Genomic DNA, 11,230 nt, shown 5'->3' with positions numbered 1-11,230 from the left:
GCCTCCTGATTTATGGATCTGGGGTGGATCCTGGGCTCAGCCTTCTGATTTATGGATCTGGGATAGATCCTGGGCTCATCCCCCTGATTTATGGATCTGGGATGGATCCTGGGCTTAGCCTCCTGATTCATGGATCTGGGATGGATCCTTTTCTCAGCCTTCTGATTTATGGATCTGGGATTGATCCTGGGCTCAGCCTCCTGATTTATGAATCTGGATGGATCCTGGGCTCAGCCCCCTGTTTATGGATCTGGGATGGATCCTGGGCTTAGCCTCCTTATTTATGGATCTGCGATGGATCCTTTTCTCAGCCTTTTGATTTATGGATCTGGGATGGATCCTGGTCTCAGCCTCCTGATATATGGATCTGCGATGGATCCTTTTCTCAGCCTTTTGATTTATGGATCTGGGATAGATCCTGGGCTAGCCTCCTGATTTATGGATCTGGGATTGATCCTGGGCTCAGCCCCCTGATTTATGAATCTGGGATGGATCCTGGGCTTAGCCCCTTGTTTATGAATCTGGGATGGATCCTGGGCTCAGCCCCTTGTTTATGGATCTGGAATGGATCCTTTTCTCCGCCTTCTGATTTATGGATCTGGGATGGATCATGGGCTAGCCTCCTGATTTATGGATCTGGGATGGATCCTGGTCTTAGCCCCTTGATTTATGGATCTGGGATGGATCCTGGGCTCAGCCCCCTGATTTATGTATCTTGGATGGATCCTGGGCTAGCCCCCTGATTTATGGATCTGGGATGGATCCTGGGCTCAGCCTCCTGATTTATGGATCCTGGGCTCAACCCCTTGTGGAGTCACAATCAACCCGGGTTTGTACCCAACCCATCTAGAGTGGACAACACTCACATATGCCCAAGTGCAGTTGTGGGTCCACGTGTAGCCCATAGCACAGGCATAAGGGACTGCCTGAATGATGACTATAGTTACCCCTTCAGAGTCCCGGCTGCGGAGGAGGAGGAGCGAAGATGTCGGTCCATACCTACTCCATAGCCCAGGTAATTGTAATCATAAGAAAAAAAATCTAAAACTTATTTTTAAATTTCTTTTAAATTTATCAAAGGGTGCATTCAGGGGCGTAGCTAAAGGCTGATGGGCCCTGGTGCAAAATGTTAGCTTGCAATATTTGCGATGTATAGTATACATGAGTAAAATAATCACCATCAAATAGACCTAGGTGCATAGTATTCAAGTATTCATCAACCTCAGAGGGGTACTAGGTAAGTATTTAGGGGCAATACCATGTCCTCATATTTGTAGCATAAGATAATCTATGTAACAGTACAAAGCAGTGTACCTGTATCCGGATGTGTGCCTAGAATCCATGTCGGATTGTCGTCCTTCTTTAGAATGTCACATCCACCTTGTCGCTCCCTAACCTCTTACACGCCTCTTATCCTGCACTACCTCCCTGGGTAAAAGAAAACCCTCTTCTCATCTCCACATGGAAGGCATGGACCAAAATCTGTAAAATTATGAACCTCGACCCCTACTCCTGTCTTTTCACTACTCTAATAGGGAACCCAGATTTCCAGCAGGGCCACCCAGAATGCATATTCACTGTCTGGCACGCAGGGGACCTCAGACTCAAAGCATTTTGTTGACATGACCATTAAGCAACCGCTCACCTTACAATCTCTGAAAGAAGCTTATCCTACACTTCACTTCCCGTCTTTTGCTTATTTACAAGCCCGAAATTAAATCACTAGTTCATCCGCACCTTACCGCCTGTGGAATGGGATGCTACCTTCCATAAGGCTTTAAGTCTTACTACCTCCACCAGACATCAAATTTCCTTATCCTATCGCTATTTTAATTTCTCCATAGACTACGGGAACGAGACAACAGGTTTGTCCCGTTGGACACAAGCGGGTGTGAACTTAGATATACCAGACCTGCTGTATATCTTACATTATTCGGTTACGTTACCCTCTGCCCGTTACATGGAGATGACCCTGCGAGTCTTTCACAGGAGTTATATCACCCCTACAAGAGGCTTTAAAATGGGCATTCTGCAATCTGATACCTGCTTTAAATGTGGAGAACCAGGGGCCGACATAGCCCATTGTCTTTGGCACTGTCCGGTCATACAAACCTTCTGGAAAACAGTGGAGAGATTCGCAGGGTCACACCTTGTATGCTTTGTACCCTATGAGGCTCTGTCGGGGATTTTTGGCTGGATAGATCCTGTTAAATATAAAAGTGACTGGAGATCAAGAAAACTCTTACATCTTTTGGCTGCAGCGGCACGCAAAGCCATCTTACAAGTTTGGAAGTCCCCGCACCCTCCTTCTCGTAGGTTATTCTTAGATAAACTGTTGTTTCTGTTTAAAATGGATTGGATGAAGGCATCCATCCTCAAAGAGCGTAGAGTGGAAAAATTCTTCACAGTTTGTAAAACTTTCATTGCTACGTTGCCTCTCCAAATTCAAGTCAAAGTTAGACATACTTTCCAAGACACCACATGGTACTTTACCAGACAGCTAGCAGACGACCCGCCAATTTAATGCAATCTCACAGGATTATACTGGAAACGCAACCACTTTTTAGGGCACCTTCAGGAGCATGCAGAGACCCAAGGGCATTCCTCCCCAACCCCCTTCCCTCTCTCTTCCCTTGTTTATCTAATCCTTTATTGTTATTGTATTACCAAGCTTCAGCAACTGCAAAAGACCTTTTCGTGCTGAACTTAACAGATGCAACTGTTCCCAATCATAATACTTTGTTAGGTCCTTGTATCACCTACGTGCCTTTCTATGCTTCTTACATTTCTGACTACATGTATCTTCTGACTATGCTGAAGTCTTGAATAAAAAACTGTTTAAAGAGATGATGACAATTGCCTAGGCTACGGAGTAGGTATGGACCGACATCTTCCCTCCTTCTCCGCAGCCGGGACCCTAAAGGGTTAACTGTGGTGTCCCACCACGGGTGTTACTATTGGTTACACACTTCACAAAAGTGTAAGTAGTAATGTAGCAGTACCAAAGTTTTACCACTAGATGTCGTTGTTATAAGTATTTGTACCTAGATATTGCACAGCTGTAGGAACTAAAGGGTTATTGTTTTTCTTATGTACCACATGGATCTGTACACCAATGAGACTTCTTTCTTCCGCTAACCTATCACTCTTCTCTTTACATCTTACACGCACTCCTCAAACACTCACAGCACAGTTTACACATGCTGTAGGAAGGAAGTCACATGGTTAGAGGAAGTGTGAGAGTCTTTTGCTTTGGAGTCTGTAGAGGAAGGACGCAAGACAGACTCAGCTTTCCCTCAAGCAACCTTATTACACACTATGCAGTGTTAAGTCACTACTAGACAGGACAAGTCAGGGATCACTCCAACCCACGCTGTGGACAAGAGGAACACAGTGCAGGACATTATCTACAAGAAGTAAAGGAACTGATCCGGATAGAGTAAAGTTGCTAAAAGCCAAAGTACTCTATCTCGCAGCGCAGGTGTAATCAGAGAACTCTGACCACTCTGCTGATCCCAGGTAACAAGGTCTGGGGCTCGTGTCACCCGTGAGGGCAACAGTTTGTGGGAAGACCAAAGAGTCAAAAAACAACAAGTATTCTCTTTGCTTTCAAGTATTCTACCTCTAAAGTTACGGCAGAGTACTACTTGGGTTGGGACTCTTTAGACATCCTCCTCTCTACTCCTCTGAACCTCTTCTACCTCTCAGCACGCAACCCAGCCAGAACGGCTGTATCACCCTCTTCACTCTCATTACAGATCTGTCCTTGATAAGTTACTTTCAGACTTGAAACAAGACAAAAGTATATTGTATTCTTCTGTATCAAGTATCTTCACAGTAAACAAGAGTATATTTATTTTAACGAGACTCTGTGGCTTTTCACCAAGCACCAACACAGTAATCACACACTCCTTGGGTTATCTCCCCTTTTTGTTGGTGGCAGTGCCAATAGTCCAGGTGGGTCACTACTCCACTCCGGACCACCGTGATAATTGCCCAAGGGACCCCCAAACAGCCCGGAAGGTAACTGTCCACAGGGAAAAAAGGTATAGCCAGCCCACTCAAAATAAAAGCAGGTGTGCCAGCATACCTGTGTGCCCAACCGGTACTGGCATCACAACAGAATACCAGTGTCCACCACCATAACTTTATAGTCATCAGTCACTTACGCCTCCGCTATGGGCTAGATGTGGACCCACATCCACCCTTGCGCATATGTGAGCTGTATCCACTCTGGATGGGTTGGGTATGTGCCCGGGTTGATTGTAACTACGCCTGGTGTGAACACTCCCTTAACAGGTGAGCATTACACACAGGGATGCCTCGCTGTGATCTTGGCATGGAGATCCCGATGGGACCCTATGCTACCACCTTGCAGCTGGGACCCTGAAGGGTTAACTGACTATTCCCAGGAGGACTGAGGGCTCTTACCAATCCCAGTACTGAGTCTGGTCAGACCCCTGCGTACACTGGGTTAAGCTTGTGTCTATGAGGTGTGAATGGCCCCCTAGGGATATGCTTCGTCTATACACCTGGGCCCCTGCAGCGTGGTGGCTGGTACTCATGCCCACCTCATTATATATTGTATTTATTTATATATATATATATATATATATATATATATATATACACACACACACACACACACATATACACATCAGCTGCTATCACCCTGTAATGATATCCACCATGAGGACACTGACAGGCAGAATGCGTTGACTTTTATGGATGCTGTGACGCTTTGTATTTGATTATGATGTCACTCCGCTATATATACCACCTGTCAGCTCTCTGCACTTATGCTTAAGAAACCTTGCCTCGTATAAAGCTTTGTTTATGGAATAAATCTTTGGAATTCATCACTGAATCGGAGTGCTACAGGATTTCCTTTGTGATATATATATATATATACACTCACCGGCCACTTTATTAGGTACACCTGTCCAACTGCATGTTACCACTTAAAGGGAACCATTCACCCCGTGGCCCCCGGCAGAAACTGACATACAGTGACATAAAGGTCAATATACTTACCACATCGCTCCCGGTCCTGTCCCGGATCCCGTTGTTGACACGGAGAAATTGCCGATTCTTCCTCTCCCGCCCATTATGGTAATGAGATGAGAGGAGTCCAACGTCCATAGGAAACGACGGACGAGTCCAACTTATTCATGAGGTCCTATTCTCGTTGCCGCCCATCCACGCCTCCTGGAACTTGATTGACGTCTTCAGTCTTTTGACGAATTCGATGCGATGGTCTCGTCACCTCTTCTGCGCCTGCGCGGTAAACAGGATACGTGTTCGAGCCAATCGGCGCACGCGCAGTAAACAGTGAAGCTGCGGAGCGGCTTTAATTGTGAACTGCGCATGCGCCGAAAACGACTGTCACGGCGCCTGCGCGGGATCCGGCGAGAAGAAAGAAGACGAGGAGGAAGAGGACCTGGCGTCAATCAAGTGTCGGAGGCGGGGAGAAGGCTGGACTTCGGACCCGGCGGCGCTCATTACCATAATGGGCGCGAGAAGAAGAATCGTCGATTTCTCCGTGTCAACAATGGGATTCGGGACGGGACCGGGAGCGATGTGGTAAGTATATTGACCTTTATGTCACTGTATGTCAGTTTCTGCCAGGGGCCACGGGGTGAATGGTTCCCTTTAATTTCTAATCAGCCAATTACATAGTGGCAACTCAGTGCATTTAGGCATGTAGACATGGTCAAGACAATCTCCTGCAGTTCAAACCGAGCATCAGTATGGGGAAGAAAGGTGATTTGAGGCCTTTGAAGGTGGCATGGTTGTTGGTGCCAGAAGGGCTGGTCTGAGTATTTCAGAAACTGCTGATCTACTGGGATTTTCACGCACAACCATCTCTAGGGTTTACAGAGAATGATCCGAAAAATATAAAATTACTAACCGGTAATTTCTTTTCTTTGAGCCTATGACGGCACCCCTGGAGAGGACTACCTCCTCCCATTGGACAGGAAACAGGACCACTGGACCTTTAAAAGAAGCTCATCGCCCCACACACGCCAGTCTGTCAGCAAGAACCTAGGAGCGAAGGCTTAACAAACACACATGTAGAAAAGACACAGGGCAACAAGTGTAACATGTGCTATGAAATTTAATTCTTAAGTGTTGAATTAAAGAAGAAATATCTTCTTTCCTCTATATCTATATATATATATATACATATAATCAATAAACTTAACTATGTTATGTCATTTATGGGTGGGTTTAGGCGGGGTGCCGTCATAGGCTCAAAGAAAAGAAATTACCGGTTAGTAATTTTATATTTTCTCCTCTCGCCCTATGACGGCACCCCTGGAGACTAGACTAGGAATACTCGCCTAGGGGGGGACCACTGCCTGTAGGACCCTACGACCAAATCTAAGGTCCTCCGAAGGAGAGAGTTGTAACCTGTAGTGTCTAAAAAATGTATGCGGGGAACTCCTGGTAGCTGCTCTACATATGTCCTCTATTGAGACTGCAGCCCTCTTTGCCCACGAGGTAGATACAGATCTAGTAGAGTGTGCGGTTATGGAGTTAGGAAGTTCTCTACCACTGACTCTATAGCATTCTTTAATGGCTTGTTTAATCCACCTTGATATTGTCTGTGAGGTGGCAGCCCTGCCCTTATTCTTCCCTTGGAAAGTTATTAAGATGTTGTTATCTATCCTCCAGTCCTTGGTGACCTCGAGATAGTGTATTATAGCTCGTCTAACATCTAAACAATGAAATGATGCTTCTCTATCATTAGATGGATTTACGCAAAAAGATGGTAGTATAACCTCTTGGGATCTATGAAAATCCGATACAACTTTAGGAAGGAAGGCCGGATCAGGGGAGAGAGTGATTCTATCGTCTCGGATAATCATGTAAGGCTGAGTAATGGAGAAGGCTCTGATTTCTCCCACCCTTCTAGCAGAAGTAATTGCTAAGAGAAAAGCCACCTTCCAAGAAAGGAACTTGATGTGGATTTCTGATATTGGCTCAAATGGGGTTGATGTTAATCCTGAGAGAACCAGATTTAGATCCCATGGTGGAAGTTTGGTTTTTATGGAAGGGTGAAGTCTCATTGCCGCCTTAATAAAACGCTTGATCCAAGGATGTTCTGCCAGTCTAACTTCATATAGGGCACTGAGGGCAGAGACTTGTACTTTAATACTGCTGGGTCTAAGATATTTATTGAGACCTTCTTGGAGAAAGTTCAAAATCAGAGGCATATTGGGTGGTTCTAGGACATTGACAGGGTGACCCACAAAACGGAGAAAGGTTTTCCATATTCTGAAGTAAATCTCCGAAGTGACCCTCTTTCTGCTGGCAAGCAAAGTCGATATTACTTCCTCTGAGAGTCCCCGGTCTCTTAATAATTGCCTCTCAAAAGCCATGCTGTCAGATGGAGGTTCTTTACTCCTGGATGGTATACTGGGCCCTGGTTCAGGAGATCTATTCGCTCTGGTAGAATCCAGGGATCCGCTAGTGACATCTTGCGTAGCCAGGTGAACCACACCCTCCTGGGCCAAAATGGTGCAATCAGTATAACCTGCGCCCTGTCCTGTCTGATCTTCCTGATGACTCGGGGCAGCAGCCGTATGGGAGGGAAGGCGTACAGAAGGCCTGTTTGCCATGATTGTGCTAGAGCGTCTAGAGCCAACGGCCTGTCCGACTGGCATAGGGAATAGAAGGCTCTGATCTTTCTGTTCTGTCGGGAGGCAAAGAGGTCTATTTGTGGGGGGCCCCATAGCTGGCATATTTGATGGAATACCTCCTGATTTAATTCCCACTACCCTTGATGAAGTTGGTGTCGGCTTAGGAAGTCTGCTGTGTAATTGTCCACCCCCCTGAGATGCAGGGCTGACAGGGAGAGAAGGTGAAGCTCCGCTAGCTTGAAAATGAAATGAGAAATTCTCATCAGTTCTACTGACCTGGTGCCCCCCTGGTGGTTTAAGTATGCCACTGCCGTGGCATTGTCCGTGAGGATTCTTACATTTCTTCCCTGAATTACAGGAAGGGACTGTGTTAACGCCAGAAATATTGCCCTTAGCTCTCTGATGTTCTGAGAGTCCCAAGAATGCTCTGGGTTCCATGCCCCCTGGAGCACCAAGGAGTCTGAGTGGGCCCCCCATCCGTACGGACTTGAATGTTCCATGGCAGCCCCTTGTTTAAGTTGTCCTTCTTTATCCACCAGGCTAGGGACCTGATAGTCTGTGGAGATAAAACAAATAAATCGTCTAGATTGTCCTTTTGTCTGCTCCAGATCTCTAATATTTGTGATTGTAATGTTCTCGAATGGTATTGACCCCACTGAACTGCAGGTATGCAGGAGGTGAGAAGGCCTAGTAAAGACATAGCTCCTCTGATCGAAACCTCTGGGTGATCTATAAGCTCTTGGACCTTCTGGATGACTAAAGTTATTTTATTTTCGGGCAAAAAGGATCGTTGGGATACTGAATCTAGGCAGATCCCCAAAAACTTGCAACGTTGAGATGGGGTCTTATTAGACTTTTCTTCGTTTATTTCCCAACCAAGCTTGGAGAACACCTCCTCTATTACTACAATATCTGATGTTACAGATGGAATAGAATCACCAACTATCAGAAAGTCATCAAGGTATGGGATTATGATAATGTCCCTTTCTCTGATGTGGGCCATAACTTCCGCCATGACCTTGGTAAAAACCCTAGGGGCCTGTGAGATACCAAAGGGCATGGCCGTATACTGGTAGTGAAGCACCGATCCCGTCACATTCACAGCTACTCTGAGGAATCTCTGGTGATCTGGATGAATGGGTATATGGTAATATGCGTCTCTCAGATCTATTGTAGCCATGAAACAATTATGAGATAAGTTTAGAATGGCAGAAGAAATGGACTCCATTCTAAACTTCTCATAAGAGAGAACCTGATTTAGGGGCTTAAGGTTAATTATGGTTCGAAAGGAACCACTGGGCTTTTTAACCAAAAAAAGGGTAGAATAAAACCCCCTGCCCTTCTGTTCTTCTGGAACAGGGACTAATACTCTTTTGTCTACCAGTGATCTGACCTCAGATACCATTGCTGCCTGCTTCTCTGGATTAGAGGAAAGGTTAGTAATAATGAAACTTTCTCCTGGGGAGGACAAAAAGGAAATCTTAAGCCCATATTTTATTATGTTGCAAACAAAATTACTGTTCGAAATCTTACACCATTCTGAACAGAGAGAACTTAATCGCCCTCCCACAGGAATATGGCGTCATTGTGACGGTTTCTTAGAAGTGTCACCACCTGAGAACATGAGACCTCTACCTTTTTTAGGGGGTCTCCAATCCTTTCTTCCGACCTGGGCACCTCCTCTACCTCTTCTGCCTCTACCTCTAGAAGGCCTGGATGTCTGAGTAGAGACCAGAGGAAAGCCCTTTTTCTTGTCAGAGGCTTTCTCCAACACCTTCTCTAAAGCCGACCCAAACAGAAGATCCCCCTCACAGGGAACCGCACAGAGCTTGGCTCTGGAAGTTACATCTCCCTTCCAATCTCTAAGCCACAGTGTCCTTCGTGCTGAGTTAGAAAGGGCTGCCGATCTGGCAGATAGCTTCAATGCATCTGCAGACGCCTCCGCCATGAAGGATACGGATCCTTCAATAATTGGAAAACTGGCCAGTAACTGCTCCTTACTAGCCCCAGATATGATCTGCTCCTTTAGCTGTGCTACCCAGATCTCCGTAGCTCTAGCCACTGAGGTTGTTGCGATAAAGAGGCTTAAACGTGGCTGTGGTGGCCTCCCAATTCTTTCTTAAATAGACCTCAGCCCTCTTATCCATAGGGTCCTTCATAGATGCAGAGTCCTCAAATGGTAGGGCGTCCTTACGGGTTAACTTTGCTACTGGAGGATCAATCTTAGGTGCTGTCTCTCAAGTTACTGACTCCTCAGTGCTAAAGGGATATTTCCTCTTGTACTGAAAAGAAAAAATTAAATAAATACAAACAGATATCGTCACAAAAAATAACTCTGTGAAGCCTGAAGATTTTGTGAACTTACAGCCCAAGGAACAAAGAATTTTCTATCCGGACGGGACCATTCGTTGGAGATCAGAGTCTTTATACTCTGATGAATGGGAAAAACCGGACGTTGTTTAGGAGCTAAGCCTTCAAACATGATGTCTTGAATGGTTCTAGGCTGTGGGTTATCCTCTATGGCCATAGTTTGTCTAACAGCTTTAACAATACTGTCCACCATTTCAATTGGCATGAGCTTCTTAGCCGTCTCCACCACTTGGGTCTCGGTATTAAGAAGCTCTCCGGGCTCCTCCAGACCCGACATCTGTTCATCTCCCTCTACCTCTTCTTCTTCCTCATCCTCCTCCTCATATTGAGAGGGCGGGGCTTCACCACTCGGACCCGGCACCTCAACTGGGGCCTCATCCACAGGAATAATAACCTCAGGTGGGGTCAGAGCGGATGTGGAAGGGAGAGAGGCCTGGGAAAAAATAGAACTCTTCTAAGGATGGATGAGTAAGCCATCTATATAAGAGGCATAAAAAAGTACACCTACCCGAATCTGTCTCTTAATAAGCCCCTTCATGCTTCTCAAAAATGCTGGCCCCTGATCATCCAGGACCCTGTTCATGCATCCGCCACATAATGCCTTAGTATAAGCACTACTTAGCCGTTTCTTACAGATAGGGCACTCTCTAGGTTTAGTTTTAGCTCTCCTAGCTTCCTCCTATTACAAACAAAACAATATCAATCAATACCAACATAAAGTGAAGCACTATATGGGGGGAACCCCTCTTACCCAAACCATACCACAGCAGCCGCAGGTTGAGGGTTCTCAGATGTCTCAGCGCCTTGGGATTCCATAGTAATCGCTAACGATAGCCACCAGGATCCACAGCAGAAATACCGTTTGGGAAAGGTACTCCAGTATACCAGATTCTCTGGAATACACTGAGCACAAGCCCAGCCTCCATTTTATATCTGGCGCCAAAAAAAGAAAGCTGGCTGGCCCCGCCCCCCCCAGCCGCGGCGCTGATGCGGCTCACCCTCCCGTGCAAGGGGATTCTCTCCCCCCCCCCTAACAGGCCGCAGCCCGGATGCCGCAGTCAAGGCCTACGGGTAATCCCAACTCACAGGGATCCCGGGCTGACGTCATCCGGCCGCGACTCGGACAGCGCGTGACGTCAGGCGTCCGCGCACACGCCAGCCGGCTACGTGGGCCAACCGGACGCGTGCGCGCACACGCCATCCACACTGCCGGA

The sequence above is a fragment of the Dendropsophus ebraccatus genome, chromosome 13 (genome assembly GCF_027789765.1).
Source record: "Dendropsophus ebraccatus isolate aDenEbr1 chromosome 13, aDenEbr1.pat, whole genome shotgun sequence".
NCBI classification, from domain to species: domain Eukaryota; kingdom Metazoa; phylum Chordata; class Amphibia; order Anura; family Hylidae; genus Dendropsophus; species Dendropsophus ebraccatus.
Note: the sequence above shows the minus strand (reverse complement) of the source record.